This window comes from Ptychodera flava, chromosome 22, assembly GCF_041260155.1.
Source record: "Ptychodera flava strain L36383 chromosome 22, AS_Pfla_20210202, whole genome shotgun sequence".
Lineage (NCBI taxonomy): Eukaryota > Metazoa > Hemichordata > Enteropneusta > Ptychoderidae > Ptychodera > Ptychodera flava.
Genome location: NC_091949.1, coordinates 10,636,108 through 10,643,776, shown reverse-complemented (window position 1 = coordinate 10,643,776; position 7,669 = coordinate 10,636,108).

The window sequence follows — 7,669 nt, the reverse complement described above, 5'->3', positions numbered from 1 at the left end:
CGTTATCAGTTAATTGGCAACGTAATGAACACCAGTATTGTTTGTTGATGCGAGAACACACAGAATCACCGCAGCAGCATCTGACATGACATCATGTCTGAGTGTCTTGGACGAGTTTCACCGCGCAGGTTCTCATGACCACGTGATATTTGTGATGTATTACACGTCGTTTATGTAAATGATCCGTGTTCTTCAAATATATGTTGATTTCTGCTCTGCAGACTCGTATACTCATATCTGAAAGCCTTTATAATGGAAAGATGAGGAGACTTACGTCATAACATTTGTCCCTTTCAACATCAAACCCTGTTAAAGTAGAAAGGTGTTACAGAATGACCCCGGGGCACGATGAGATTTCAAGATATGCATTATGACAAATACGCTCTATGCTAACAACAACAGTAGTGTCGCTCATCATAAAATACAGCGTGTTTTTCAAGTTTTCCTGAAAGACAACAAGACGTAACGGAGAGATCATTCACCAATAATACCAGTAACTCCCGCCGTTGATGTTATGGCGATGAATCCGTGCACTCACTGTAATCACTGCAAGTACATTGCGAGTATACCGATAAGGTTTAACACTTTGGTAGCTTTGTGTAATTGTTCCCAACAAAATCTCAGTGCAACATTTTACCAATTTTTGTGAAATATTCTATAATTTTTTTGATAATTTTGGACCACATTGACATCACTTTTCACGGGCTACAGTTTGTGATCAAAATTTTGGGGAAATTTTAAGAAATATTGTCTGGATCTGAAAAAAATGGCTGTGGTTATATTTTATAAGGAGATAAAAATTGACTGTGGCATTCTGAGGGTTAGTCGTATTAAATAGCAGCAAACACTAAACTTTGTTTCAAGCTAACAGAGACATAAGCCGTAACTCGTGATGAACAGCTATACATCCTATATATTCTCCAGCTCAATACTTTTGATGATAAAAACCGATTAATAACGTTATTGAACGTTTTTAATCGTTTACCGAACATATGGTATCAGCATTTTGCTGTAGCCACTCAATGAGTGCAAGATGCAGAGATATAGATTAGTATTCAGTTAAGGAAAATTATGTATTAAAATTTTATGCTAATGACTTATTATCAATATGTAATATTCATCTACCTCGGAACATTCACAGTACGTCCCACTTTCTTTCCCACTAACAATATATTTTCCTTTTATGTCATGGTCATCAATATTTTTTTCGTTTGTTCCAAAAGCAGACAAAACATCCACTGCCTGACATCAATAATACATTTCTGGAGTCCCGATCGAGGAACAGCGATTATACTTGAAATCCTTTTATTGGCAGCTGTTTCTCAGATTAATTTAGCCTTAGGTAAAGGCACCATTAGTTTCTGTATCAGAATATCAAAAAAAATCTCTTCAATTTTGACGCAACTTATGTCAACAATCAAAGAATGTTATCAGACAAAAGTAAAAAGATCCAATCCATGTCACTGTCTTAATGATTTCTTCCACGGTTTCGGCACCAGGTGAAGAATTGCCCTTCAAAACCATTCTGGTACATCTCTCTCTCTCTCTCTCTCTCTCTCTCTCTCTCTCTCTCCCTCTCTCTCTCTACACGTTTGTCAACACGTCAAGAATCCAATTCAATACACGTTTCACAGTAACCCCTCTCTTTCTTTCAATGTTTGTAAACTCCCTTTTCTTTTTCATACGGTGACCTCCCTAACCTTTCACTTTTGACCCGTCACATTTCATGAAAAGCCTTGTTAGTCTTGTATCATTTAGGTAAATTTACAGGGTAATATATCATCTTTTTGTAATCGCAGTGCCGAAAACCGGCGACTTTCTCTGGAAGGGTGAGTAACGGTTGAGTTTACGTGAATACGTTTCTTGTCGCTGTTTCTGCTTACAAAAGGGTTTTTACCGTCTTGAATGCATTAAAGCGAAGGCATGGCATAAAAACTGTCACATAATCTGTACTGACACTTACGGCTTTGGTATCGAGTGACTAAAACCTTCATGTAAAGGTCAAAACGGCGGCAATAATTAATTGTATTGATATTATTTCCCCATTCAGTTTAATTTTTTCGTCAGTTTTGTTCGCTAAGTGGCCGGCATAACGTGGTAAAGAACTTACATGCGATGAAAACAGTAAATGCCGGTTAGGCGCTTTAAATAAAATTCTTTGTTTGCCGTCCGCGTGCTGATAGGTTTTCAGAGAAAATAAAGAAAAACAAACACAGTGTTAACACTATTACAAATAAAAATATTATTTTCCAAAAGAAAACAAAATAAAATTGAACTTGTGTTAATATACTTGTGTTTTTGTCTGTGTTTGTTTATTTCCCTGGCTGTTTGGCAGATTTTTCAAAAATCCAAGGACGGCAAACAAGAATTTTCTTCAAATGGCCTTCTGCTGTTAACTCAACATAAGTGAGGTGACAAACAATAAATATCGGTCAACTGTTCCTTTAGAACCCTTCGATCATGTGACCCATGTATTTCCTCGTGTGCAGTAAACTTCCCTGTCGAAGTCTCTACTACTGGGAATGTGACGAATATAATCAATAATTTCACAGCTTCAGTACAGGATTATAGATTTGCAAAAATTTCACTATAGATAGGCCGAAATTAATATGTTATTGTAAAAGGTTCTAATTACCCATTTTTTTAATTTGAAATTACTTCATAGTGTGTTTAGTGTGTTAAATACGGAAACTTACATGTCAGAGGAGGAATGTACAAGGCTTTCCGCAAAAAAGCGGGCTGTATATTATTCGAAGCAATTGCTCATGCTCACTGGCTCGCTACACTAAGGCAAATGTCATTATTTAGGGCCGGAGGTCACTCCAAAACTGAACTGGTTGGGTGACAAAAAACATTTTTAACCTCAATTTTCAAACGTTTCTGTATCAGGAGGGGGAGACCTCCCCCTCCTGACCTCCCCATATGTTCACTGCTCTACAGCTATACGGTGATCGAACACACATACCGGTCTCTAATAATGAAGTGACTACAAACACAGCATCCAGCTTCAAACTGTCCCTGTATTTTCCTACGGTGATGTCCTCACTGCTAGAGGATACTGGGTGAATTTAAATAGATACAGATTCAGTGTGTACAAACATAAATAAACAACATGAAAGTCCCAGTATCCTGTCGCAGTGATTTTGGCATAAAAGTTAATTCTCTGGCAGTCCTAGAATGTAAGAGACAAATGTATCAGCCTCTGATAATGTAATTTGGAACTATAAAACAAGAATCTGATGTAAAAGTAAGCTTAAAATTTGCACAGGCTTAGTGCCAAATTGATTTGGACGAAATGTCTGGTCTAACATACATACATACATACATACATACATACATACATACATACATACATACATACATACATACATACATACATACATACATACATACACACATACGCACATACATACACACATATATACATACATGTGTGTGTATGTGTGTCTGTGACTGTGTCTGTGAGTTATCATGGCGGAGGGTGTCACGCAAAAATTTCGGGCCAACAAAGTTTTCTTTTTCAATTCTGATCCCCCTCCCCTTTCCAGGCCTTAAATGATGACGGCTACCTAATTTCTGTTTTTGAACAGCAATTAAGCTCACACGTGTTCTTGGTTCTGAGAAGGACCTAAAATAACTCGAGTCAGTGTGTAAATACAAGTATAACGGAACTGAAGTGCCATACGTCAAAAGGTTCAGACCGACATTAGGTGCCGAGCAAATACTTGGCAAGTGAAAAGTGTATCAGGGTAATAAATCAACATGTAAACTGTGAGCTTTGATCAGTAATGGAAAGAACGTGAGGTCGAAAAATATTAAAGTTTCGACAGGTATGTTAAGAATAAATATTACTTCATATGGGTTACTCCTACGGAAATGAGTAACACACTCTCAGATGCGAATATTACGAGCATGACGTCATTTTCGACCACGGAATTCTCGCTGACAATGGATGGCAAGTCTACCTTTGGATGAGAACACCCCTCTAGACCTTGCAGCAGTGGATTCTTCCGACATTGGTGATTGTTTTCTACTTCTAAATTTAATTACATTGTCACTTTGCTTTGCACAAACTTTCATATTACTTATTTATCCAGGCGTACCTGTACTGGCGATAACACCCCTATAAACCGTTGACCCACTTTTCGAATTTTATCGAGCAAGGTGTGTTGCCCCGTGGACAGCCTATAATTTGTGCCCCTTTTAACTTTCCCGCACATCTGTCTAATACCCTGATACATGTAACTCTGCTTTCGGTGCCCTTTTTAGGATCATGCATACATATATATACATATGATCATACAGATGACGTTTCATCATATGTTGAGTTTGTAATTCCCGCTTTCGTTGGAAACTTTCATTTTTACACCTTTTGAACTAAATCGGCCGTGTGAGCCCACACTATAGTCATCTTACCTGATCCTTGGTGCAAACTGAGTAACGTTTTGACATGCGTGGCTAATGGCTCCTGGGCCTATACTTTTGTCGCCAATTAAAAAACAAGGTAACTTTTTTTTTTTTTTTTTTTTTTTTTAAACTGTTTAACTTGACAATGTGATATCACACGTATACTACACCACACATGTTTTGTTTCAAGATCGAAGACAGTTTTAAACAGCCACAGCAATGCATTGTGGAATAGATGGAATGAGCGGCAATAGATCTATTCAATGAGAGAGAGAGAGAGAGAGAGAGAGAGAGAGAGAGAGAGAGAGAGAGAGAGAGAGAGAGAGAGAATTTGTATGGACACGAGAGGCCGGATTTCTTAATGCAAGGTGGTGGCAGTCAAGGCAGTCGTACACGCATCCAACTTTATTGCATTATTTGGTCAGTGTGTCGGAGAAAACCAAAGGTATACTAGTATGTTCACAGTAGATCAGTTACAGGGTTGTCTGAGGCCAACGAGCTCTAGCCGGCCCCGGCTTGTTCTATCCGAGACCTCTATATCGAGGTCAAGGAAAGTGCATTGACGCATCTATTACTCAACAGATTATTTATCCAACGGGCACAGTTACGCTTAGAAGTCGTCAATGGAAACCTCTGGCTCGTTACAAATGCACAAACAAAGCATCGGGTCGAGGGCCTTGATGCATTCTTTGTTGTCACAGAGATTGCAACTACGGAAAGACCGAAATGACGCTAACAAGGGATACTATAATTCATCAAGAAAAGTTGTCAGGGGATATTGTAAGTAAGCTTATAGTACAAGACTACAAAGAAACCAATGGAGGATTAATGTGTCTGAGCTCAATGAGTGTAAATATCAATGAGTGTGAAAATGGGACTCCTCAGTTCCCGAATGTGAAAAAAAAACATGGTGCTCTGGAACAAAATACCCTTCACCGTCATTTTAACGTTGCCTAAATTACTTGTAACCTATAAGTATACGATTAGACTTGGTTCAAGTCGGTGATTGTATAAAATGAAGTCATTTCAGCATGGTTTTTAACGCATTGATGTTACTTTGCATTTGAAATGTTTGACTGAGATTCGGGGAGACTACGCAATACGATCCTTCACACTTGTATGAGTTTGTGTGAGGTGAACACGCTGGACAGTGGATTTGCGCATGCGTAGAGTGAACGCACTCGGCAGTGTCTTCCCGTCAACGCAGTCTGAAAGATATTCTCGATTACTCTTCTACATCACATTCACTGAACAAGTCTCATTCACAGACTTGGATCAAGTCTAGAATACCATTGTAAAAGCTAGGTCGATGACGTAATGATGCTTTGCAGCTTGAGTATTGTTTCCACATAGGAACTGGCACTTTCGATGATATGGTCCGCGGAGTACGCATCAGTTGGGACTCAAAAATTGCTGGCATTCCTAATGTTCCAATGAACCATTCTTTCCTGTACTTTTATGTTTTTATATGTACCTTATTTATCCGAGCTTTACATTTTGGCCAGGAATATGGAGATAATCGGCAGAAAGGAGTGGGGTGAGTTACAAGCAATTTGAAGGCTGAGGCCAGAGGATTTTCGGAAGATCCCGTACTGCGAAGTCCCTCTTTTCATACCGGACAACAAAGTACATGTATATCAATACTCAAAGTTTCGAATTCTCTAGCGTTAACACAGCGAACTCTGGCTCCTTGTTTGTTTGTTTATGTTTGTTTGTCTGTTTATGTGTGTTTGTTTGTTTGTTTGTTTGTTTGTTTGTACGTTTGTCCATCACTCTCTCCGAATACTCACCCTTTCTAATAACTTGGATGAGTATTTGAAGACAGTGGTGGACACACATGAGTGCTAATTACTCCTCATGGCAAAGAAGGAGTATGCTTTATTTCATACGTGGATTGTAATAGAAAACTTTTTTAATTATCATTTATTTACTTTACTAATAAACAAACAAACAAACACAATTTGTTGATAAACATGAACACAAATACAACCCTTTATTGGTTATCTATTTTATATGGAATCAAATTAAATTAGTTTTCTATGCCTTAGCAGCATCAAGCACTAGAAACAAATTACCTTTGAGAATGATTTAAGCATAAAATGAAGCTAGCAAAACTGATAGAAACACTTTCAAAAGAAAATAACATATGTATCATACACCTACTGCCGTAACCTATGGGAGTTTGACCGTCCAATAAATTTCCGTATTTTGTATAGTACGCGGAGTCCCGAATACGGGAGACGCGCGACGCGCAATTTTCAGGGGTTTGTAGCAATTTTATTTCAACAATCGCGCGCGTTCCACTCATATCGCGCGTACCGCGTCCTTCAAAATTTACCATAGAATTTGTTTATACGGACGATTAATGGAGCGAGGTGTATTAATAATAGGGTTATACACAAAATACGGCCCTGTATGGACTCAGGCTCAGTGAGTGATGACGTATTAGACTTGCCTTCGGCTCGTCCAATACGTCACTCACTGAGCCCTCGTCCATACAGGGCCGTATTTTGTGAATAACCCTATAATATGTCACCATAGGAATGCTGAGAGCTATAGACACTTGAAGCTTATATTTTATTTCAAATTTAAGTTTTCAAATTATTTCGGTCATGATGTGTGTGTGTGTGTGTGTGTGTGTGTGTGTGTGTGTGTGTGTGTGTAGTGTGTGTGTGTATATATATATATATGTTCATATATTCATATATACTGTATACTTGTTTTGCAAGGCAGTGATCTCCCCTCTCTTCTCCCAAAGGTTACATGTTTCCGTCGTACCTTAAAGGCCTCGCGTTACTTTACATACTGGTGTAGGGAAGAGCAGATATTAACTCAAGGTAGTGTGCGCCTCGAAATGAAAGACATAAAAGTTTCGTCAAACTTTCCTTATTTAAACTGTCAACCATTCTCTTACCAAATGAAGAATAAAAAAGGGGTCAAGTTTGGTACTACAGAAACAAATATGCTTGTAGGTGTTTATTTCCCACGAAACTGATACACATATTTGATATAAATGTTAGAAACGTTAAGACAGTTCCTTTGCCGTTACTGTCATACTGGCATGTTTATTAACATAGTCTAACTCAGCAAACAGACAGTGGAGCGGTCTTCAATTCCTCTGTCCAAGAGTTCGGAATATCAAGTTTAAATTCAGGATGATTTACCTTACAGATAAGCACATATACAATCCGTCTGTAACTATCAAACTGATTGACTGCGACATGGTGCAAGGAATTGAAGAACTTCAAGACGATACGCGCTG